The sequence below is a fragment of the Dermacentor albipictus genome, unplaced genomic scaffold (genome assembly GCF_038994185.2).
Source record: "Dermacentor albipictus isolate Rhodes 1998 colony unplaced genomic scaffold, USDA_Dalb.pri_finalv2 scaffold_83, whole genome shotgun sequence".
Lineage (NCBI taxonomy): Eukaryota > Metazoa > Arthropoda > Arachnida > Ixodida > Ixodidae > Dermacentor > Dermacentor albipictus.
This window is the reverse complement of record NW_027225637.1, coordinates 26,838-52,060: the sequence shown is the minus strand read 5'-3', so window position 1 is coordinate 52,060 and position 25,223 is coordinate 26,838. Positions and strand designations below refer to the sequence as shown.

The following is a 25,223-nucleotide window of genomic DNA, read 5'->3' as shown; positions in this document are numbered from 1 at the left end:
GTGAAGATTTTATGGAATAATGATAAGCTCGCGATACGGCGACGGTGCGCTAATGTGTCCAAACCAGATTCTACTTTTAATGGTGATACGTTGATATCATATGAGTATGTGGAGTGAATGTATCTTACAACACGGTTCTGTATGGATTCTAATGCGTTGCTGAGGTAAATCTGGTGAGGATGCCATATGGGTGATGCGTATTCGAGTTTTGGCCTAACCAGTGTTTTATATGCTAGTAGTTTTACTTGTTGAGGAGCGTTGCGGAGATTGCGTTTCAGAAATCCCAAGGTTTTGTTAGCAGATGATATTATGTTAGTTATATGCGAGCACCAGTTTAAATCATGCGTGATCGTAATGCCTAGGTACTTAATAGAGTTAACAGTGTCGATTGGAGTGTCATTAATTGTGTAGATGAAGTCATGCCGATTACGGCTGCGGGAAATTGACATAGATTTACATTTATTATTGTTTAGTACCATTAACCATTGATCACACCAGGCTGTAATGTTGTTCAGGTCATATTGAAGATAAATGCAGTCATTACTATTAGTAATAGTTCGATAGACAACGCAATCATCAGCAAACATACGAATCTGAGAGGAAACATGCAATGGAAGATCGTTAATGTATATTAGGAACAGGAGGGGACCTAAGACTGAACCTTGGGGTACGCCTGATGTTACAGGAAGAAATTCTGAGGTAGTATTTTTAACACTGACGGACTGTGATCGGTTACTAAAAAATTCTTTTATCCATGCTAGGACATTGGGGTGGAAGTTCAAGCGAGAAAGTTTTAATAATAAGCGTTGATGAGCTACTTTATCAAACGCCTTTGCAAAGTCAAGAAAAATTATATCGGTCACAGTGTTAGTATCGAGATTTGAGTGTAGGTCATGAAGAAATGTAGCTAATTGAGTGTCACATGACAGCCCTTTACGGAAGCCATGTTGCGACGGATGAAAAAAGTTATTACTGTCTAGGAAATTCATTACGTGTGAGTATATGACGTGTTCCATTATTTTGCAAGGTATACTAGTTATGGATATTGGACGATAATTTAAAGGTGAATTACGGTTACCTGATATGTAGACTGGAACGACCTTGCTCTTTTTCCACTCGTTAGGAAGCGTGCCTGATGATAGTGATTGGGAATACAGCAAGGTTAAATACATGGCAGAGATGCGCTTCGTGTTTTTTAAAAGCTTTGACATGATATCGTCAACACCAGCTGATGAAGATAATTTAAGATTATCAATTAGTGAAGATATTCCATCTGGCGAAAAAATAATATCCGGCATTGGAGCCATGGCAGCAACAGTGAAAACAGGAAGAGGCACGTGTAGTTCGGTGGTGAACACAGATGAAAATGCATTGTTAAACAGTTTCGCACAGTCGATATCAGGTAAGATTTCACCATCTTTCGAAATTCTGACACCAGGGAATGACTGGGGATTGATAACCTGCCAAAATTTTTTAGGGTTACTGCTGAGCATGCGGGGTAGGTCTGAATGAAAAAATGAGTGCTTCTGTTGCCGGATAGCTATCAGGTAGGCGCGTTCAGATACATAGTATTTTTCCCCAGGAGCTAGGGCTTGGCCTCACTTTAGCGAAGCAAAACTGACGTTTCTTTTTGTTTTCCAGTTTCTTTAGTGCGTTAGTGAACCATGGTTTATTGCGATTAGAGCGAAGTAAGGTGGTTGGTATAAACTGCGCAACGAGGTTAGTCATCTTATTTTGGAAGAGTAACCAGTTTTCTTGCATTGAGCGATTTTCAAAACCTAATTCAAATGATTGATAGAATGCAATGAGTTCGCTGTTTATGGTGGTATAATTCCCTTTTTCATACATGCGGATTGTTTTCTGATCTGAACGACGTACTGTAGGTGAAAATGAGAAAACAGCATGGATTACTTTGTGATCACTTATTTCGCGTAGGTAGCTAATGGAGGACATGCTTTCAGGATGAGTGGTTAGTATGAGGTCTAGTATGTTAGCCGAGACATGAGTTGCACACGTTGGCTCAGTTATCATCTGGGAGAGGTTAAAATTAAGGCAGATATCTAAGAATTCTCTAGTTCCTGTCGTGCTAGCAACTGTGCTAGAATAATTTGACCATTCGATATGTGGGTAATTGAAATCCCCAAAGAGCAAGATGCGAGCGTTCGGGAATTTTTCTGTTAATTGGTTCAAGGTGTTATTGAGTTGGCGGGGGAAGTCGGGATTAGCATTGGGGGGACGATAACAGATGCCAAGAAGTAGGAGCTGCGGATTAGCGCGAATGATAAGCCACACAACTTCTAGGTCAGTGGCCACATTAACTTTGGAGCACATTAGATGTTTTTTTACTGCGATAAGAACGCCACCGCCCCGAGTACCCTGCCTATCTTTACGAAAAACATCAAAATTCGGTAGTTCACTCAGAACTTCACCGTCAGTTATATCATTGGTAAGCCATGTTTCAGTTAGTATGAGTAAGTCACTGCCAGACGAAGATACTAGATCGGATACTTGTTGCCTTTTCGGAAGAAAGCTTCTTATGTTAGTAAAAATAACGGAGATTGAAAAAGGTTCTCGGGGGACAGGCAGAGCACGTCGGGACGAATGCTGGTGACTACGCGATAGCTATAGTTCTTTCACGATTTGGGAAGCTGGATCAAAAATGTAGCGTTTCGAACCTATGAATAATGCTTTAAAGCGGAGAGAAAAAGGAACTGATTGGTTTCGTGCAAAAGCGAGAAGATGTTTTCGCGCGTTCTCTACTGGCTTAGAAAAATCCTCACCCATGCTGTATGAAGTGTTTTTAAGCTTGCGGCCATTCGACAAGATGGATTCTTTTGTTTTAAAGCAGGAAAGTTTAGCAATGATGGGCCGGTTACGACCGGGTTTGTATCGACCAAGGCGATGCGCTCGCTCGATTTCCCTTGGCTCTAAAGAAACATTTAACTGGTCAGAACACAGCCAAATAACCAGTTCTTCTGACTGAGCAAATGATTCAGATTTGTTAGTATCCGTTATACCATAAAAAACCAAGTTATTGCGCCGAGAGCGATTATCGGCATCATCAAGGCGAGCTTCAAGGTTACAAACCCGATGAACCGTCTCAGCGGTGTCAGTTTGCACGGTTCCGAGCTGCTGCCTAGAGGGCTCAATTTGCTGGCAGTTTGCTTCAACGCTTGTTAAGCGTTTACTGAGTTCGACCAGGGCGTCATTAGTTGCCAGTAACTTCTGTTTAAGATCCTGGACTTCCGAGAGAGAAGTTGAAATTGCCCAGAAGACAGCTTCTTTAGCTCCTCTAAGACTGCCGCCGTATAGGGTCCAGGATTCAGCTCAATATCGCCTGATTGCAGCAACAGGAAACGGGCAACAGCAAAGCACTCACACGCCATAGAAAACAAACACTGGGGGCTCGGCAGCTGTACCAAGAGGTAATTGTTCGTCCTTTTAGCAAATAAACTGCGTGGTGAACCAACCTGCATGGCGAAGAGCAGCAGGTTAGTGGACATGCTAGAGGCACAGCCGCTGAGCCCATGAAACGAGTCGCACAGATGCAGAGGACTTATAGCTGCCGTGATGGTGGCTGTCGATGACGATGGTGCTTGATTGGCTTGACCGAGGTCCAGGAACAGCGAGGGCGATACCGATTGTATGGTTCCGTTGATAGTAGATGCTCGAAGATGCGTTGTAATCGCCAGCGGGTCATCGTGTGAGTAGGGCCATGATGCGCACGCAACTGGCATGCACGAAGGAACGGGGACGGCCGGAACACGAAGAAGCGTCAGGATGATTGTCTCGGTAAACACCTGCATGGCGAAGAGCAGCGGGTTAGTGGACATGCTAGAGGCACAGCCGCTGAGCCCACAGTTCGATTGATAACAATTCAGTAACCCTGATAGGCCACCGGTTACCCGCCCTACACATTACATTGCTGGTGCACAGTTCATTTTCAATGCAAAAGCATTCTTTAGGACTTTACCCACTTAGCGGTAGATCTGTACGTATGTATGTATGACTGCACATAACCTCTTTCCTGCCAACTTGTGTTTGTGTGTAGTCTATGATCAAATGGGTAGAGCATTTGGTCGCTGTGCTGTTAATGGGAACTGGGTTCAAAACTAACTGCCGGCCCAACTTCGGTCGCTCAGCATGTAACAATGGGCATGTGCTGCTATTCAACAAACTTCTTTGATGCCAGGTTGGGTCACTGGGTATGTGGTACTTATTATGTGCCACTGTTCAATGAGCAGCCTCTCCCAGTGATCTCCAATCACCCCTGTCTTGTCATCTACTTTTACCCTGACTGTGTCTAGGGTGGCTGGCCTGCTCCCTCCCAACTAATTTGGTCTTTCTCTCTTCAAATTGAGAACAATCCTAGACCTCTCCAACCTATGATCACTACTATTTACCCGACCTCACACTTCTACAACTTGCACTATGCTAGGGTCGGCACAATGTATGAAATCTATTTCATTTCTTGTGTCCCCATTACGACTTTTCCAGGCCCACTTCCTGTCATTCCGCTTCCAGAAGAAGGTATTCATAACTCAAGGACAATTTATTTCCATGAAGTCTGCCGCATCTTTCATCTTCTAATTCTAGAGTTCATGACATAGTTTCCAGTCACCTGTTCCCCCACCCAATTTTCCCCCACTTTCACACTAAAGGGCCCTTCGAGCTCTGGCCATTTTGAGCTGACAAGCACAGCGCATACAATGCGGACTCATAATCAAGGATGCTAAAATTACATCACTACACACCACAGAAACAGCTAAAATTTCGAACTAAACACCGTTCGCTCTTTTCCTCACGGGCCTGCGCTCCAAGATGAGGGGATGACTTATATCAACAAAAGCGCCTAGGTACATGTGTATGCTGTGATGTTGCTCATAGTGACATGTGACACTTTAAGAATTATTCAAGGCAACATGTGTTATTTGTGTAATCTGCTGTCTCAAGAGACGAATTAAAGTTTAGAGAAATAATATAACATGCAGACGGAGTCTGCATGTTATATGCATGCTGCTTGAGCAGACATGATGCTCAAGCAGCTGTCTCCCCAAGCATCCCTGCTCGTGACTCTTCGACAATGACGACCACGATTCATCAAAAGTCTCCACACCACTGTCCAATGACTACATCCCGCAGGCATCCAGCTCGGCGCTGTTCATCGACTCGTCCACTTCAACCTTTGCTGCAGAACATGATCAAAGCACCTTGCTTCAGCCGTTTAAAGTATTGCACTTCATCGATATGCCAACTGAGGGAAAGGGGAAAGTAGGGAAAGGAGGAGGCAAAGGCAGAGAAGAGGTATTTCAGCAGTCAGCAGGCTTTGTTTCCATTACTCACAAATTATGCTTCAGGGATGCACGACAAGATCGCGATAATCATTACCTTGCAGAAATTTCGACTATAACTTGAGAACTTTTCCTGACAGGGGGTTTCCTTTCAAGCAGTTTGGCGGCAGCATTCCTGTCAGCCACTCCTTGACCAAATTTTTAAAAGGCGGCCTGATAAACTTCCTGGAACTTAGAAGCAGCAGCAGCTCTTTGCGGTGGTCAGTGTCGGTGTTTCCACAGCTTATCACTGGTAGGCTCATGGGCTCTTGCACAATCCTCTGTGCGTAAAGTTCAAGGGCTTCGCGACGGGCCTCTAATGAGGAAGCACACAATCCACGAATCTCTGAAGACCTATGAGCAGATTCAGCAGTTCCCCGAGATCGATAAAACAGGCCACCACAGTCTCGATGAGCGATGGGCCTGTGTTTAGGAGTGCTGCTTTTTGCTCGCCGTAGGAAGCCTATACGGCCTGCACAGGGAATGTGCTCACTCGCCGCACGCACAGTGTATTTGTCAATCATGGCCACGCTGGCGATCTGAAGGGTGGAGACAAATGGTCGCGCTGAAAGGCAGTTCAGGACCTCATGAAAGGTGCTTGTCGCACCATGCAATTCCTGTTGAATAAGAAGATGCTGCGATGAGAATGTGGCCAAGCTCTTAACATTGCTTTCAGTTGAAGTTGCCACGATTCTGGTCTTCAGCATCTTTGCACTCTGCACTCTGCACTTTGCACATGCTGCACTCTTTATGTCCAGCATGTCATTGTACCCGGCAATGCGGCTCAGAAAGCCAAACATTGGCTCGATCGGGTCGCTGGACATTTTCCGAGTCAGGATCAACTGGAAACTTTTTTCGCTGTAAGTAGATGATGGATGCAGGCAACTTTTGATTTTGTTGGAAAAATCAGTGAGATAAATTTTCTTGCTTAAAAGGACACTAAAGGTTGCCAGAAACTCAAGTTAAAGTGGTAGAGCAATGTTCTAGAACGTCTAAGGCGTCAATTTAATCGCGAAAAGAGCTTTAGTAACCGAGAAATTGAGGTAAATGCATGACACGATTTGAGACCCCCCAGCGACGATCCGGTACTAGCCCGATGACGAAAGGACTCCTCATAATTTGTGTTACTAATACTCAACTACTCGTATTAAAAATATCATTTCATTCGATTATAAGACGGCAAAAAATGCGGCTTGTCTACGTCTATTCGATTCTAAGAAAAAGTAACATTTTGACATTGCCCTTCAGTAATATGGGTGTTCGAAAGGTTTCGTTTTCGCTCGACTCTGCATGCTCGACTCTGCGCCGCACACGCTTTGGAGTTTCAGTACTTTCGTTATCGCGTCGTGCTGTGAGGGTTCTGCTGGCTCGCAAAAGTTTCATTTGGAACAAGCAGCGAGAATGCCACGTCCATGTGATGTCGTGGGAAGCCCTCGTTGCTTTCCCGCTCCGGAGAGCCGGTGTCGAGGCCACCGTCGTAGTACTCAACAACGCCTGCAGTGCGAGCCCTCAGCAGCAGGTCGCGCTCGTCGGTGCTCAAATCGCTGAAGTTGAGCCCACCATCGCGAGCCAATCTGTCGGTGTCAGGGTCCATTGCGACGAGCGTCGAAGTTTGCGTCATAGAATGAAGTACCAGCTTATGGGCGTATTGCGCTGGAGTTTGAGGTATAGTAGCGGCGCCTGGTGGCGGTGCGGGAAACGACATCTGGGTCATGCCAGCTTGGCTGTGGCGAAGCACGTTTCTAGGACGAGTTTTGCGTCGATTCGCACTTTTTTATGCCCTGTTGCGAGTGCAAAAAGGCTCACAGACCACGCCGACCACGCTGCGAGCTCGCCGCAGCCTATAGTTTAACGAAAACGGACTCTCCGTGTGCCGTCAGACGTAATTCGTTTCTCCTTCCGCTAGCCACCATACTCCCGCTTTCGCTCTGCTGTCGGCTCTGTCTTGGCTCTGTTTCTGGCCGCGCGTTTGCGTTTTGCGCAGAAAAGCCGTAGCGCCGTCTGCGGATGCCGTTCCACTCACCGATGGCACAACGTCACTAAGAGAACATGATGTCAGTACTCCTCGATCGGAGGGCGGGCGATTTGAACTGCGCTAGAGGTACGCGGACACTTCAGAACGCATTTTCTCTTAAAATAAGTCTCTCCTTGGCACGAAACAAGCGTTTCGAGGCTTCTGTGATGGTATTTCAACAGTCCCCGTTGACTTAATAGTAACCTTTAGTGTCCCTTTAAAGGGCCCCTGAAACGGTTCGGACAAATTTTGTAGACGCGTTGGGTACAGCTTAAGTAGAACATTCGCACCACAATTTAAGTGAAGCGTTGCGTATTAATGGAGCTACAAGCTATTAGAAGTTACCCTCCTCTCCAGCCATGCTTTTCGTCCTCAACTCGTTCGCCGAGCAAGCGGGGCTAAGCTCCGCCTTCACTGCTCCTGCGTCACGATGCGACGTCACATCGTCCACTTCCGGTTGTTTTGAGCCCGCCCCTGCCCGCGCCTGCCTGCTAGCCGCTTGGCTGTCGACCCCAAGCGAGAGCTATCAAAGCAGCGTGCATTGCGAGCATTCTTTCGTAGCGCCGAATGTGTCTGGTATTCTGTTAACCACAGGCAAGCTGGTCATTTCGGCAAATGACTGGAGGCATAAACTCAAGCTGATGAAGGAACTTTGGCGTAGACGTACGTGAGCGGCCTGATCGGTCTGCACAGTCCAGACACTTGTTGGCGCAGCGCTTAACCAGCCAAACAAAGCGCTAATATTGCTCTAACCAAGTGTAAAATATTTTAACCATTTATAAAAACAATGTGTTGATGATTACACTCCTGCGAAAAATACGCACCAGGAGCAAAAAAGAATATGCTTCATTGCCGCTACTGTGTATGGTTGAGCTCTATGCCACCAGGTGGCTGCACCGTGCAGACCATTCACATTTGCCCTTCTGCTCATCTCGGCTCATCCCGTTACGGCTTACGTTTGCCATAATACGGGACTCGTGAAACGCTATTGCGTTAGTAATCTTCCGGTGTAAAGTGACGGCCACAAACGCGCAAATCCTGGCGCCGATCGGATAGTGGCAGTCCGATGCGCAGCAGCCAGTTCGCTCGTAAGCTGCCTTGCAGAGGGACACGATGTCGCAGCTTGGCATATTGCCAGTCGCTACGTTTGCAGTCCACAAGGCAAAAAAGTCGAATCATAGTGCTCACGAAAAGACTGAGACCAACTCTGACCGCGGAGCTCTCGTCAAAATGGAGTATGTTGTAACACAAGCAGACGACACTTGCTGTGTGCCGGAAGTGCGTAAGTGTACTGAAAAATTGTTCTTGTGCATTCTCTTTATGCTACTTTCTTTTTATAAAAAGAAATTAACTAACATTCCAACTATTACGAAGATCATTTGTTTACCATAAAGTTGGAAAAATTATCACGCGCCCTCGTCAGCCAATCGGATAGCTTGCCCCACTGACGTCATATGGGTGATTTTGGTCATATGGGTAGGGGCAGCTTAAAATTCCGCCAAGCAGTGCACTGCGATCGGCAGCGATGTGCATTTTTAAAACCTTATAATAAATTACATGCTTTACGCAGAGCACTTAGATGTGTCAATTAATGACCAGAAGGACCTACTCTAACGACTCAGTATGTCTGTAGAAAATCGTCAAAAGCGTTTCAAGGTCCCTTTAAAGGGCCCCTCACCAGGTCTGGCCATGTTGAGCTGACAAGCGCAGAGCATACAGTATGTGATAACAATCGTGCCTGCAAAGTATTTCATTGCCATGTGCCGCGGAAAGATCCGAAATTTAAACCGAACGCTGGTTTTCCTTCTCGCAGCCGCCACGCTCCAAGCCGGAGGATGATATACTCCCGTCCCTGCACCTACGTAGTCGTGTCTGCAGTGTGACGTAGCTCGTGGCGACGCGTGACTTTGAGAATTATTGGAGGCACCATCTGTTATTTGTGTGATCTGTTGCTTGAATTGACGAATTGAAGTTTAGAGAAAAAAATAAAACACACAAACGGAATGTCTACGTGTTTTTGGTTTACTTCGCACCGAACCAAGAGAGAGCTACTTCTGCTTCGTCTGCTTCTTCCCACGGTCGTGCGGTCACGTGCGCAGGTACCGAAACTGTGCCATGTTCTACTGTGTTCCAGCGCGTGATCATGCCCTGCAATCCGCTTGTTCTGCCTCAGTATTAGCATAGCAGTGAATTATGCCACTAGTACGGTTTCCCTGCACACAGCGTGGAAAATTTGTGCGCTTCACGAACAAGAGAACAGCTCGCGCGCGTTGTCACGGAAGTGCATAGCAGTGAAAAAAAAAGTGAGAAAAATGTATGCGTCACGCGATCCTCGAGGTCCGGTATGGGAGAATGCAGGGAAGGAATTTTGCTTGTGGAGGCTAGACAGGGCGAGTAGAGAGACTGTCTTGCTTTGCAGTAGAGCCCGCCTGCAGAAATCATGGGTTTGTGGCACTGAAATATTTATATATCGGCTATTAATGAGCCGATTTGAAAATTTTCTGTGGCAGAATGCTCCCTAGAGGAAACGTAACAACTTCCAGCATATAACAAAAGTTTGCTGTGGGGCCTGGTGAGAGTCCCTTTAAGGTGCCAACCGTAAGCTGCAGCACAAGCTAGGCACGGAGAACAATCGCACCCCCAACAACCTATTCCAGCAGCGCATCAGACATTGCAGTTACAGCGACATCATCCCGCATTGTTCTCTATGAATAAAGAGTGCTAAGGTGATGCTAAAGGTTTGGAGAGGCTGCGAGCTAAAAAGGACGGACATGGACATGCGAGAGCAGACGTCTCAACAGCAGCTGCCCTTTTCAATAGTTGGCACTGGTCCGCATTACTGAACCAAAGCCATGCTTCATTTTATTGTGTCCACAACTAAAAATTGCTGACAAAAAAAAAGAAAAGGAAAAAAAAACATCGGGTTCTGGTTCCTTCACACTGCAGCGCTTTGATGACTTGCGGCCATGCACTACTGCACGACAGCGTAAAGCGCTGAACTACTCGCAAATCTACTGGCATTTTACTGCTGGCGGAACTACTAGCATTCACGCGTCCCTTAGTCCCGACCGTCAGTAGCAGAAAGGCTGAATGCCACACTTGAAATTCATTAAGCATGACAAGCACCTGCGCGAAAACAAGGGTGCGGAGACGAAGTTTGACATCACTCTGGGTACTCTCATCCTGAGCGCGCGATAACAGCGCCATGGTGCGGCCCTGCAGCTGCTCCAGCCGCCTAAGCCGTGATCCATTTCAATCTGTGGTCAACTGTACAAGCTGCCCTTCACTTTGATGCCAAGTTGGGTCATTGTGCATGTGCCAGTATTGAAACTCTTTGACACCACTACCAACACTACCCCTACCACTGCCGTATATAACAACTGTGCACCAATCATAAGATTGCTAATGACATTAAGGTCCACAATCATTTAAAAAAATGGATGCACCACCAATTTGCTTCTTCTTAACCCCATTAGGGCCTACTTTTCTTTTTCCAAGTGCGACCCCCCAGCGTTGAGTTCTTATTTATAGCAGGTTTAACATCGTCAGACTGACCTATATTGCAAAAAAGTTGACACATTTTTTTCAGAGTGACTATAAGGTGCCAATTATTATTTTTCGTAGAAAAACATGCATTGTTCATTTTTCAATACAGATACAGATGGGTTGCATAACTACTTAGAAGAATAAAATAGTAAATACACCGAAATAGATACGTTCCAATTCGGCACTCACCTACGCCTTGTTCAGTTGCTTCGCAGCCGCACTCGGTACGTGCTGCTCTTTACTAAACCACTTTGACGCCAAATTGAATCCCAGGTGTGAGCACTTTTTATATTACTTATCATAGAAATCATACAATCAATAATCGTGCACCAATCATCGGACTGCTAATGACATTGAAGTCGCCAATCATCTCTAAATAATCAATGCACCCCCAATTTTCTTCATCTTAAACCATCGAGAGTATTTTTCCCCCAAATGTGAACCCTCAGTGTTGAATATTTTTACTGTAGATTTAAAATCTTGAGACTAACAAATTTTGCAGAAAAGTTATCTCAACTTTTTCAGAGCGACAATAAAGTGACCAAACATACTTTCTGCAGGTAAACATGCATTTTTTATTCATGAATACAGATGGGCTTGCATTACCACTTATCAGATTTTTTTTTTAATACAGAGAGGCTAGAAACAGTGACGTGCTCCCAGGGCTCGGTTATGTTAGCAGCTTCCACCATGATGCTATCACTACCATGGGGGTTTTGCTCCAGTGCATAAAGCCAGCCTTTTTGAAACAGCAGTTCATGGTGAAAAAGGGTCCCTAACACTTTTTCCATTAATAGGCACGGCCACTGGATACAACCTTCATGATGACAAAACTCCCAGTTTTCAGAGTCATAAATATTGTTACGAACAAATAGTTACGATAAAGAAGAGGCCAGCACTGTGAAGGTGATGACAATAATTAGAGGCTACTAGTATGGGCTGTTGTCTTTTGGCAAAGTGCAGTGTACTCATTTTGTAAATAAACTTGTATGTTGCTTCTTGTCTTTGACTTCCCAAGTAACATATTTGGTGGAGGTAGACATGCCCTGTCCTCGTCATGGGGCTCGCAGTGGATGGTACATCGAGCCTTCCGTCAAGGCTCCCGGAGATGACAGCTCGACTCAACCGGCTCTGACACATGCTGCTACTCCGACGAGCCACATCGCACGCTCCACTCCACGTGATCCTGGCGTATTCATGGAGAAAGATAGGGAAGACGTCGATGACTGGATCAGCCTGTACCAACGCGTCAGCACCAATAACGAGTGTGACTCAACCGTCATGCTTGCCTACATATTATTTTACCTCAGTGGGTTGCACAGCTCAAGTATGGCTTAGGACACACGCAGACGAGCGCACCAGTTGAGATACACTTAAACAAAAGCTGCTGCAGAACTTGTTTGGCAACCCTTACGGTCACCATCTTGCTGCTGTTGTGCCTGACAATCGATCAGAACAAAGGATGATTCTCCTGCAGACATGCGGCAATCACAGGTGCTGATCCCACCTCATTGTTCACTCAAGGAAGCTGAATCAGCATCACGAGTCTTACGGACAGGTAGTCACGTTCCAGATCTTTGGCTTTCGAGCACCCAGAAATGACAGCTCGCTTCAAGCTAACAATGGCACCCTCTCCTGACCATCACGAAGAGGTCACTGATTGATGAGAGGGTCATTGTCTAGAACTACCGATAAAGGCATCAATGGCCGGTTCAGTTTGCCATGTGGAAGCCGCCTTGTATTGTGCAACGTTGGGAGCAGGATGCGGTGAATGGTAAGGCGTTTGTGATTGTCCTGTGAAATTCCTTGACGAGAGAAGGAGAAAAATAAACGGCATAAAAAAAAGTGGACTGGGATGGATGCGAGAAGGAAGAAGCTCTGACATACACACTCTAGCATGAAGTACACTCTTAAAGTTAAGAACCGTGTGTATAAAACTCAACCATGTACTTCTGAATATAAAACCTTTTCTTGTTCTCGTAACTGTCGCTCGGAACCCTTCTTTTTGCCGGCACCTGGCACGGCACCATACATGGAACCGACTTCACAATACAGGCCGGCAGCTTATGAGATCGATTCGCATTGGCTACATTGGTGTGGTGAGTGCTACGTGTTTGCTTCTCTTTTCCCAAGACTCATAGTGCAGGTAATCCATAATAGTGTTTGGTGCTGTTAGTTAAATAATTACATACATCAATAATATAGTGTCTTGTGGGCTGATTGCTAGTGGGGAAGGAACACAGGGTGCTTTGTGAGCATGGAGAAGTTGCATATCCAAGAACTCCTTGAAAGTCATGAGCAGATGAACATTTCGGTTGGCCCTGCGAAAGGCAAAATGTAGCAATTAGAGCTTCTGCAGAATGAGGAGAGGAGTTGGGAGGAGGCTGGTGAGGCAAGGAAAATTGCTTTGTAAAAAAGAGAGCACGAAGAACAAGAAATTCTGCAGTCTCCCAATAGTGACAAGGATGGACTAGTTATTCCCTGATGTTTGCTCTTCATGTCACCAGAACTCTTGCTAGTACAAGTAAGCAGATGCTAGGAGGGTACGTTTGTGTTTTCTAGTGGGGATCATTTTACTAATTCACCTCCCTTAAATAGCAAACTTCAGTTTTAAGGAAGGGTGAATTTTGAAGGCTAAGTAATTCGCCATGGAGAAATTCAAAGCGTAGGACCTCCTTTTAATTTGCAAAGAGATGGGCATTCTCGCCAGCTCCGCAACAGAAGAAGCAGTCTCGACGTCACGAACGCAGAAAATGCGACGGTCCAGGAAGCTGAAGAGGCTTGGGAAACCATTGTTGAAGGAAAGCAAATGGCAGAGGAGTGCAAGAGGTGCAAGCGTGAAGCAGGAGAGAGGCGGGAGGTGCAAATGTGAAGAAGAGGCGTGCGAGGCGTCAGCATGAAGAGGCAGAAAGGCGCAAGCGTGAAGCAGAGAGGCGCGAGCATGAAGAGGCCGAAAGGCACAACCGTGAAGCAGAGAGGTGCAAGCATGAAGAGGCAAAAAGATGCAAACTTGAAGCAGAAACACACCAGAGGCATGAGCAGGAGGCAGCACAATGGCATGTTCTTGGAATGGAAGAGCTTGAGCAGAAAAGTCAGATACTTAGATGGGAAATAGCGCAATTCCTGCTCCATACTTTCAGGGCAGAAGAGGATATAGTTCATATCCTCGCCGGTTTTGAAAGAGTGTGTGTCATATTTTCCTTTTGTGGTCTATCTCAGGTGTTTGTGCTGTAAGTTTAAGTTCAGAATTATGTACCAACGAGGCCCAAATGAAGTTTTACTGAGAAAGAGGGTGTCAGCCGCAACTTGTGGACCAAGATATCACCAGCACTAATCCTGTTCAGTATTGCTGTTTCATGAACTGCTTGTCTGAGGACAAAGTGTGAGACTACAATAGGGCTATGGATTTCTTTAGACCCTTCTGTCTAGCATTTCAAACCGACTTCGAAGGGCAAAAAGAGAGAGCAGCACAACTCGCCAAGCATTACCGCCCACTCCGAAGTTTTCGAAGTAAGCCGTGACAATCAGAAACAAACGACAAAGCAGGATATGGTTCCCGGAAGCCAAAGGGTAACAAGTATTTCCGTAGGAATTTTAAACCGGAGACTTCAAATACCCCCAGCACACATCAGGAGAAAGAGGGTGACACACCGAAAGTAGCAGAAGCAACGAAGATGCTCCCGCTGATGGTGCACACACATTGGAGGCGCGGAATATCATTGTGTATTACAACTGCGGAGGAAAAAACCACACAGCCAGAAGCTGTGATAAGCGGGTGGTATTTGTCATAATTCAGGACTCCGATAAGAGCATGCAGCCATGTATGGGACAGCTTTCACTGAACGGCCAGGTGTGTACGGAGGCGGCAATTTCGGCCAGCCTGCCAGAGCAAGTAACCTACTGATCCTCGAATAGGCCAGAGCAGGCACTGGCGGAATGAGGAGAACCCTTCTCCAATATGGGAGCTTTCAGGGCAAAAACATGGGAGGAGACTCAGAGACTGATAGGCGCATTCCCTATTGCGCAGCAGTCAGAGGACCATGAAATGATTCTTGAGGCAGCTGAGCACAGTGATGAGTCAATCATGCTGGTAGCTGGAAGCGAGGGGAAGGCAGTAGACAGCGGCGGTTTTTTCTGCGCAAGAAACGGAGGGTCCATTAGTCCAAGTGTGTACGTAGGCGGCAAGCTCGGCCAGCCTGCCAGGAAAAGTTGCCTATGGCTGTTTGCATACGTCAGAGCAGATGGTGAAGCAAAGGGATAGGCCCAAGATGAGAAAGGCAGATGGGGTAAGGAGCATGGAACCAAACATGTGAAGCGACAAGGCCACACAGGCAAATGCACGAAGGTCAGGATCCAGCCGGATACTCTGAAAAAGGCAAAGTACGATAAATCCCCAGCTTAGGCGTTTCCAGAGATCGACGTGACACACGTTGCAATAAGGAGAGCTTCATGAAGATTCAGACGTAGTAACAGTTACCTAAACCCACTGCAGCCGTCTCTTCATAAGCAGAGGGACAAAGGCAAGCATCCTGTAGGCTGCTACAAGAGCCAGTCACTCACGGGGGCAAAGAAAGGCAAATGCCTAGCACCTAAGGGAACAGTGTGTGTGTGGGTCTGTAAATGTAATCTTCTCTCAGTACTTGGAGGCTGCTGTCCTAAAGTTGTAGCTACGAGGTGCGTCAGGCAAATTAGAGGCTTTTGCCTGCTTCAAGACTGAAACTTGCAAAAGCCGTGAAATGCACGACCCTCTCCAGCTCGTCTGAAATCTGAAATCAGGCAGACAGGTTTGCAAATTGTTTTGTTCTTTTGATTCATGTTGTAATTAGCTTAGTTGAACGATGAATGCTTAAGAAGCATAAGGAATGCCACAAAATTTTGTTAGGTGGTTAGCATTTTCGGCTCACATTAGATCTCCAATTACAAACATAAAGTTTATGTCACAACACACGTAGCATTGCCAGCCAAACGGGGTTAGTGTTGCACACAGTTTGGAACATCCTTTCTGCCTGTGGTAGACAGGATGACCCACATTCGCTGCCAAAGCTTGCGAGTGGTGGCACAGGCTAACACTCCAGAGGTTAGTTCTTGTAGTAACACATGAATGCCCAAGTATATGGATGGGGAAACAGCGTCGCGGTAGCTGAATGGATTAGAGCATTGCACGTGTAATGCAAAGACGTGGGATTGTTCCCCACCTGCGACAAGTTGTTTTTTCATCCACTTTCATTGCTTTAATTTATCACTTCTTTAATTCAACTAGTAAATAGAAGTTTTTTTCCCATATCTTTCCTTGGTGTCTCTGTTTGTTGGCTTCTCAAGGTATGATTAACAAAGACTGGGCCCATCGCTTAACCCCCTTTCTTCTCATTCTTACATAATGAGGGTCTTGAATCCGACAACATTGATGCCTTCAGGTAGCATGTGCAGGTTTATTGACCAGGTGCCTGCACCCTGAAAAATCATGTACTTACGCTGCCTGCGGCAGAAAAGATGTTTGACATCCGCCGACAAGGCTTGAGAGTGGGGGGTGCTGGCTAACACTCCCAAGGTTAATTCTCGTAGTAAAACATAAATACCGAAGAAAGTGGATGGGGAAACCATGCCGCAGTAGCTCAATTGGTTAGAGCATCGCACGCATAAAGCAAAGACGTGGGATCGTTCCCCACCTATGGCAAGTTGTTTTTTCATCTACTTTCATTGCCATTATTTTTCTTTATTTCAATTAATAAGTAAAGGTATTTACCCAATGTTTTCCTTGGTTTCCCTGTTTGTTGGCTTCTCATGATATGATTAATAAGAACTAGGCCCCTCAGTTGACCCCCTTTCTTCTCATTCATACAGTTTGGAAGCTCACACGCAAGTTGCGCAAGTGGATAAGTTATGGTTTTGCAGGAGTTCATACAAGTCATAACGTGCAGGAGTGTTTTTAGGCACGTTTTGTAGATTGCGCACAAAAACTTCAATTTCTTCAACAATACTAAATTTTGAACGTTTTAGGAGCTTTTGTCAAACACAGGACATTGTTGGTCTGTTCTGCTCACGGTATGGCAGACTTTGTTTAGTTAGTTTGATTACTTCCTTGAAAAATCAGATAATTAAACACTCAAGAAAGGAAAGCGTCAGTGAAGATAAAAGGCCTCAGTGTAATTGCTTGTAACTTGCTTTCGATAGTTTGCATGATTTGTTGGAAGTTCTTTTTTTACAGGTCAGAATTGGTGATTTATTCTAATCACGCTGCATCGTATTATCCAAAGGTACGTCACATAAATATGGCCACCTGTTCGGGTAGGGCGTAGCCTTACAGTACCACAATTTAAAAGTGAACTAAAAGAAAGGCAAAATAAATCAGGCCTTCTGAGCCAATTTTTAAGTGATAAGGCTTGTAGATGGTTTTCACTTTTGTTTATTTCGCAATTTGGCATCATGTCATGATCATGTAGCTATCTTGTGCTAAGTGTTACAGATATCAATCAATCAAAGTCAGTTCTCCCTTCGTCTTCCTGATCTGTGGAAGCTCTAATTCATGATTACTTAGCTTCATTACATAAACTCCGTTTGTGCCTATTTGCACGGAGACATAGTTGAAAGTTTCCTCGTGCTTGTCCAGATTAATGTGAACCGTGTGTTTCATGGTTTCCCTTCAGATAGGGGGTTGTCAGATTATTTTTACTTGTACAGGCTGGCAATGAGTGGCCTGCATGTGGCGCTTGCGGCATTGTGCAGGGTTGACAAAGGTCGTTCCATGGAGCTTGTCATCTTGCATCTATACAGTCAAGTCGGAGCCCACCTATTAGGATGCCTTTGGCCAGAAGATCTTAATTCTTGGAACCTGCATCCCAATGGCTTTGAGAAATGCAAGCATCAAGCCAGCCGAGCTGCATCGAACAACTCAACGTCCTGATGCGCCGTCTGGTGGCAGGGGTGTTGTGCCTGACAATCCCTCAGAAAAAAGATGCTTCACCGGCAGACATGTGGCTATCATGGGCGCTGATCACGTCTCATCGTTCACTCAAGGAAGCTCAATCAGCGTTGCCTGAGTAGTAGAACAGGCAGTCACGCTCCAGATTTTCAGCTTTTCAAGCACCCAGAAATGACAGCTCATTTCAAGATAACAATGTCACCCTCTCCTGAGCGTCACAAAGAGACCACTGATTGATGACGGCGTCATTTTCGAGAATTTACAGGGAAAGGCGCGATCCTTCTGCACCTACCTAAGTCCATACCTATGCCAGCAGCCCCCGGAATCAGTGCAGTACTGGCACAATGCCAGCACAGCAACAACCATATTACCACTTATGCCAGCAGACACCTTACAACCTTCAAGCATGACCATTCCATCATTGAGCTCGAGTATCTGGCACTAGTTTGGGCAGTTGCAAAGCTATGCCTATAATTAAATGGCCAACCCTTTTCAGTCATCACACACCAGAATGGACATTGCTGGTTGTGCTCACAGAAAGACCCTACAGGTCTACTTCCTCACTGGGCGTGACGCTGACAAGGACATTCGTATTCTGTCATTTACAAATCTGGCTGTCTCCACAAGAACACTGATTGCCTGTCTCGTAACCCAGTCAACGAGCCTGACGACACTGTCTGTAACACCGCCAATGGCATTTTCTCTGTCTGCCTTCCCTAACAACGCCGTTGAGCAGTACTGAGACCTATCACTTCGAGCAATCATTGAGCATCTGCACTCTTCACCTAACAATGCCTCTCTTCGCCGATATGTCCTCCAGGTTGGCATTCTCTAACGAGGGAACTTCTACCATGGCGGGTCTGATTATATCTTCTTGTCGTGCCCAAACTTCTACAACGCACTCTGCTCTTTGAGTTCTATGATGAATCTACTGCAGGACACCTTGGGGTATCTCTCAGGCACAACCCCACCCGCCACCGTTTATTCTGGTCTGGTGACGCTCAGCTCATCCGATAACATGTTGCTGCCTGTGATTTCTGCCAGCACCAGAAAGAGCCTCAGGCGCTACATGCTGATCACCGTCCCTGCAGAACAATTCTTCCATGCTAGATTAGAGCTCCTCAGCCCTTTTACCACGCCATCCACTAGAAACAAATGGGTAGCCGTTGCAAATGATTACGCCACCTACTAAGGGTGCCGGCAATCACACGGGCTCTCCTGACGAGTTGGGCCACTGACGTTGCACTTTTTCTTCAATGACATTACCTTGCTCCACGGCGCCCCGTGACAGATTTTTACTGATAGTGGTCACAACTTTTTGTCAAAAATTATCACCGACATCTTGCGTTCCTGCTCCACACAACACAAGCTGACCACCTCACATCATCCTCAAACCAACAGACCGACGAAGCGGTTGAACCGTACTCTCACAGATATGCTGTCCATGTACGTTTTGAAGAACTGCTATGCTTGGGACGTTGCCCTTCCTTACATTACATTTGCCTATAATTCTTCTCGGCAAGACGCTGCCACAATTTTTCTATTTATTGTAGGGTCGCAAACCAACCTTGCCCCTGGATACTGCATTTCTCTCTGAACCTCCTAGACAGGCGAGTATGCGCAGTGCCATCGCCTTGGCCTACCAAGCTTGCCAACTTTCCCGTGGTCGACTGACGGTATCGCAAGCCACTCAGCAGCAACTCTACAATGCCTGCCACTGTAACAGACAATTTTTCCTTGGTGTGCACATGTTCCTGCGGTAACCCTCTCGTCATGCTCGACTTTCAGAGAAGCTCCTTTCCTGATAGACAAGGTCCTGCCGCATGCTCCACCAGGTGACACCAGTGATCTACGAAATTGCTCCCGTCAGCTCAATGTCACCCTCTACTAGATCATCCAGTGATGTGGTGCATGGCAGTAGGCTCAGTGCTTCCGAGCCAGGCCTTTAGTTGCACTGGGTTGGCACTTTTACCGACAAGGGTAGTGCTATGGACCAGTAGTTACGATGCAGAAGAGGCCAGCGGTGTGAAGACGATGATTAAAGGCTAGCTCGGGCTGTTGCCTTTGGTGAAGTGCAGCGTATTCATTTGGTAAATATACGTGCGTATAGCTTCTCGTCAGCATTTTCCCGTGTAACAATGTCATTGAATGCAAGCTCAATACTTCTTTGAGTCTTCCAAATTTGCAGCTTCGTGTCAAGCAACACGGTGTTGCTCTCTGTCAGCACCACGGAGTAAGACATTTCGGAGGTGAAACTCCTGTCAGCGCGAGCGAGCGCGGGCTACCAGATAAGGTCACAATTGTTGCATGCGCCAACGGATCCGTATGCAGTGGCGGCGCCATGCGGCACGTCGTAGAAGCCACAGCGAAAAAAAAAGAATGCAGCACGCGTGCATGCGGCTTTGGTGCGCTCTTTGGCCACTTCTTCCGTGCCAGGCGTGCGCAGCTGAACGGGAGCAACACGCTCGGCTGGTTGCCCTGGCAACCAAAACGGGGGTAATTTCTATCCAGGGCGCCAGCACGAAAATGGTTCCGCGGGCTTGTGACCTTTTCTGGTCGCCCCAAACAGCAGAGTTTCCACTCCTAAATGTTTCTTGCTCCGTGGTCAGCACTATCATTTACAAACTAGGCTGTCTGCTGCTTTGGGCTGCTTCTACAGCAAATGTTCCACATTGTTTCTGCGCTTACCTAGAGAGAGAAATGGCAGAAAGGGGAGTGCCAAGGGGCCACTTCACCTTTCACTTATAGCCCTTTTTTCTTTCATACTCTCTATCTCTCTCCGGATCCATATGAAGTACCATTATGAGTGGTGCAGATGCAATTCAGCTGGCGCCTCTTGCGCCAAGCTGCGATGCCCTCCGTGGCTTTGCGAGATGCACTGCGCGGAAATGGTGGCACATTCGAAGTCTCATAGGTAACCTTTACACCCTGCCTTAACACTGTTCGTTTAAAGGGAACTTAGCAATGCAAATGTCAAGCACAGTATGAAAACACCATCCAGAAGACATAACTGATGGTTGTGTCTAACATGCTATGATAACATGTCGTTATATATGGATTCTTAAAGGTAATCTTTCCTTGCATGTTCGTTCGAATTTTTTACTGCTGCTACTGAATTACAAGCCGCTTCAGGCGGTGGATGAAAGTGTGCATGTACATGGCAGGAGTGAGGTAGAGAGGAAAGGTGCTGCAAGAGGCTCGTTTCATTTTTTTCCATCCTGCTGCATTTGCCAAAGACCCTCAGGGTAATCACCAGATAAGCCTCTTCAGAGCTGTAGTTATCCGTGAGCCCCCCCCCAAAATCATTGCAGAAACTGCAGCGCTTTTTACTCTTCTATTAACGTGCTAGTCTCGAGGGGAGATAATACAGAATGCAGAGGATGGGTAGAACCTACGCAGTTGTGAAATGAGTGAACAGCCTTGCCCCTCCCAGTTTCTATACAGAGTGGAAAGAGGGAAAGGGTGACATAAGAAAAAAAAAAAGACAGCACATGCTCGCAAACTAAAGGTGATACATTAAATTTCTGCTATATCTGAAATATAGACAACACGCAATTTGCCAAGTGGACAACTGGCGTGGGGTGCATACACGCCAAGCTTCATTACATCACCGTAGGGTCTAGGCAACAAAACAGAAGAAGCAGCATATGAAATCGACCCTTCTGTGCTCGCAGCGGTAGCTTTGCGGCTATAGTCAAGGTCGCAGGTTCAATCCTGACTGCACCAGCCGCATTTCGACCAGAGTGAAATGCAAAAACGCTTCTGCATTTAGATAGAAGTGCACATTAAAGAGATCCTGAAAGAATTTTGACAATTTCGTAGAAATGTACCGAGTTGTTAGAGTTGGCACTTGTGATAATTAGGTGACAAAAAGTGGGTAATTTATTATGAGGTTTTAAAAGCGTAATATCACGCTCAGTATAATCTACAACACGCGACGCTTCGCCATGCGCTTTGGTGTTGTAGCTCATTCTGAGCGTGATTGTACATCACTACCAATCGCAGCACGCCACTCCTCCGAGTTTTCAACCTCCCCTGGCCAAGCGACTTGAGGTGACCACATGACGCCAGTAGGGCGAGCTATCCGATTCGCTGCTCAGGGCGCATTATCGATACTTTTCCCAACTTTACGGTGAACAAATGTGGTTTGTAATAGTTGAAATGTAAGTTAATCTGTTTCTACAAAAAAGAATGTACTAGAAAGAGAATGCACAAGGATAATTTACCGCTACACTCAAGCACTTCCGGCATACAATAAATGTTGTCTGCTTGTGTTACAACATGCCCCATTATGACGTGAGCTGCCCAGTCGTTATTGGTCTCGATCTGTGTTTCCGCGAGCAATACAGATTGCCCATGGACTGTCGGCTGCAAACCTAGCGATTGGCAACATGTCAAGCTGCAATATCATGTTCCTCGGCAAGGCAAACATGTGAGCAAAGTGGCTGCAGCGCTCGTCGGTATCCAATCGGCACCAGGATTTGCGCATTTGCGGCCGTCACGCCACACTGAAGGATTACCATATACCACAACAGTGTCTCGCATGTGCGACATTTCAAGTAAACCCAAGCACAAGCGGACTTTGCCTGGGTGTTTTATGAGATGAGTGGAAGCGGAAATGTGAACGCCCTACAGGTGCAGCCACTTGGCGGCAGAGTGCTCAACCACAGAACTAATATAGCAGTAACCAAGTGCATTGTATTTTCCTGCCGGTGTAAATTTTTGATAGGAACTTAGCCATGAACATGTCTTTCTAAATGTTTAAAATTGTTTAGGCTTGGTTACAACTATATTAGCTCTTCGTTTCGCTGGTTAACCTCTGCACCACCAGTTGCTTGGACCACGTAGACCGATCAGGCCGCTCACATACGTCTAGGCTAAAACTCCTTCATTACAGCAACAGTAGTATGGGGAGGGGCTTTAGTTTAGGTCTCCACCCACCCGTCAAAGCATCCAGCTCACCTGTGGTTACTGGAATATCGGACACACTTGGTGCTGCTACAGAATGCTCACAACGTACACTGCTTCGCACACTGGCTCCAAGACAACCACAAGTAGACAACACAACGTCCCATCATGAGGCAAAGCCAGTGGAGGTGGAACTTAATCCCGATCACTCGGCAAATGAGTTTAGGAGAAAATGCATGGCTATGGAGGAGGGTAACTTGTAATTGTCTGTAGCTCTCTTAATATGAGATGCTTCACACAAATTGTGGTACGAATGTTTACTGTACCCTACGCGTCTACAAAACTTTTTTGAACCATTTAAAAAAATTTAAACTGTGTTTTTACAAGCCAACACCTAGATCTGATTACAAGGCACACTGCAGTGGGCAACTTCGAAAATATGGAACACCTGGGGTTCTTTAACATGCAATTGTTTCGGCCAACTGACATTTCCCATGTACAAGACCTGATCTATACTAACACTTTCGCCATTACTCGCAGGCATCGCTTGTGGCGCAGCAACTGCATTGTACAGATAGACACAGTCTTATGACAATGAGTCAGACATTGAGGATGCAACTGCCAAGTGATAGTGCACCTGCCACAAAAGACCTTGAAAAGTAACAATATTCCCACAAGGAAATTACTCGCAGCTGCGGACGTATAGTCACAGTTTGAAACACAATTATCTCTGTATGATTTACTGTCTCGGGGCAGCTGGGCACAAATTTTCTGGATTCTTCTATTGTTTCTTTTGTGATGACATCAGGCACGAAGGGCACCAGAGTATCATAAAAGTTCTGGCCTAGACAAGTTTATATACGCATTTAATGCATTTTGGGAATTTCTAACAGGTAACTGGCCGGCCTTACTGGCCTATATCTGAAAATGCCTTGCCACCTGTATAGCACAACAGTGATATGGTGTCACGCATCACTCAAACGACATTTAATTCAATCTTCCTTTACAAGAGCAGCTCAAGTAACAGAAGCATCAGCATGCCTTGAGCAAGAGAATATACATACCAGATTCTAGACTGAGCAACCAGCAGCAATCAGCGCTTGCAGCTAATTGTTGTCACCGGTGCAGAGTTAGGCTAGACCTTGACGGGCCCAGCTAACATCAGAAGAAGCTGTAACGACAGCAGTAGCACAGTAAAACAAATTAGACAAATGACGGTACAACCATCCTGGGATATGTGCCTTGAGCACTTCACCGCGTAACTGTTGCAAAGTGAAAAAATGTGCTCCTCGCGCAACAAGAAAAAATGTTCTTTTAGCTGTAAACTCTCGAATGCGTAGCGTTCGTCCGGGTAGCGCGGTATAGATGTCCTAAAAACAGCAGACAAAATTAAAGCAGACAGACTACCCGTGTCACATACCGTATTTGTGTTACTACAATGTCGACCTCGGATGCAAAGTTATGCGCATGACATATTGTTACAAGGCGGGAGACGTCTATTTAGAAGGCTCGGCACTAAAGGACTGGATGGAGCGAGGCCGCTACAGCAAACACAAAATCCTGTTCACCCGCTCCTTTTCTTCTTTGTTTGTACAAGCGTGCCGCTACAATATAAACAAAGAAAGCAACGGACGTAGGTATAATGAGCTGATTCGTGCACTCATCCATGTTTACCTTTGGAGGTGGTCGTAAGCGACAGCAGCAGGGAAGTTTGTTTACCTGCCCGCTCACCACGTGCGTAAGCCCATAGACACGGCCGCTCAATGCGTTTCCATTGAGCGGCCGTGCCATAGAGTTTCTTACAAAAATTGCTAGAGGGAACTCTGGCGCTAGTGTCTATGGGAGCTGCAATGGGAGTGGTTGTACCACGACCTACTGGAACTCCAGACCTGCACAGACATCCCACTTCTATGGGAGCAGCTTGCGCCCACTTTCGTTCAACCGACGGCCGTAGGTGGCGCTTTTATAACCTGCACCTGGATCAACGTCTGGCTTATATTTGTGGAATGGAAGGCAACAATTTAGGTTTGAAATTTAGTGTTAGAAAATCAGGTGTTATTGTATTCAATGAAAACAGTGAACAGACAGTGGAGATACAGGGCCAAGAAATACCTCGGGTAACAGAATATAAATACCTTGGTATATGGATAAACGAAGGCAACGGATATATGGAAACACAGGAAAAAACCATAACAGTCAAGGGGAAGAGAAATGCAGCCATAATGAAGCACAGAGCGCTATGGGGATACAATAGGTACGAGGTCCTCCGAGGTATGTGGAAAGGGGTAATGGTTCCAGGACTTACTTTTGCAAATGCGGTTGTTTGCTTTAAATCAGGGGTACAATCAGGACTCGACGGGAACCAAAGGTCAGTGGGTCGCCTCGCATTGGGCGCTCACGGGAAGACTACAAATGAAGCTGTGCAAGGGGATATGGGCTGGACTAGTTTTGAAGTGAGGGAAGCTCGCAGTAAAATTGAGTATGAAGAACGGCTGAGGAATATGGA

At 46.1% G+C, this 25,223-nt stretch overlaps 1 protein-coding gene across 11 annotated transcripts in view; it reads right to left on the bottom strand.

Annotated features, from left to right (window-relative positions):
- Positions 1–24,530, bottom strand: part of LOC139053230 (zinc finger protein 25-like) — a 55,920-nt gene extending 31,390 nt beyond the window's left edge. For 4 of the 11 annotated variants that reach the window (XR_011510330.1, XR_011510331.1, XM_070530327.1 and 1 more), the window contains exons 1-3: positions 24,392–24,530; positions 23,782–23,888; positions 3,471–3,800 (exon numbers count right to left, since the gene is read on the bottom strand). The gene's annotated coding sequence lies outside the window, so the exon portion shown is untranslated. The other 7 variants (XR_011510333.1, XM_070530324.1, XM_070530323.1 and 4 more) reach the window with 7 other exon arrangements.
- Positions 24,531–25,223: the final 693 nt, after the last annotated feature.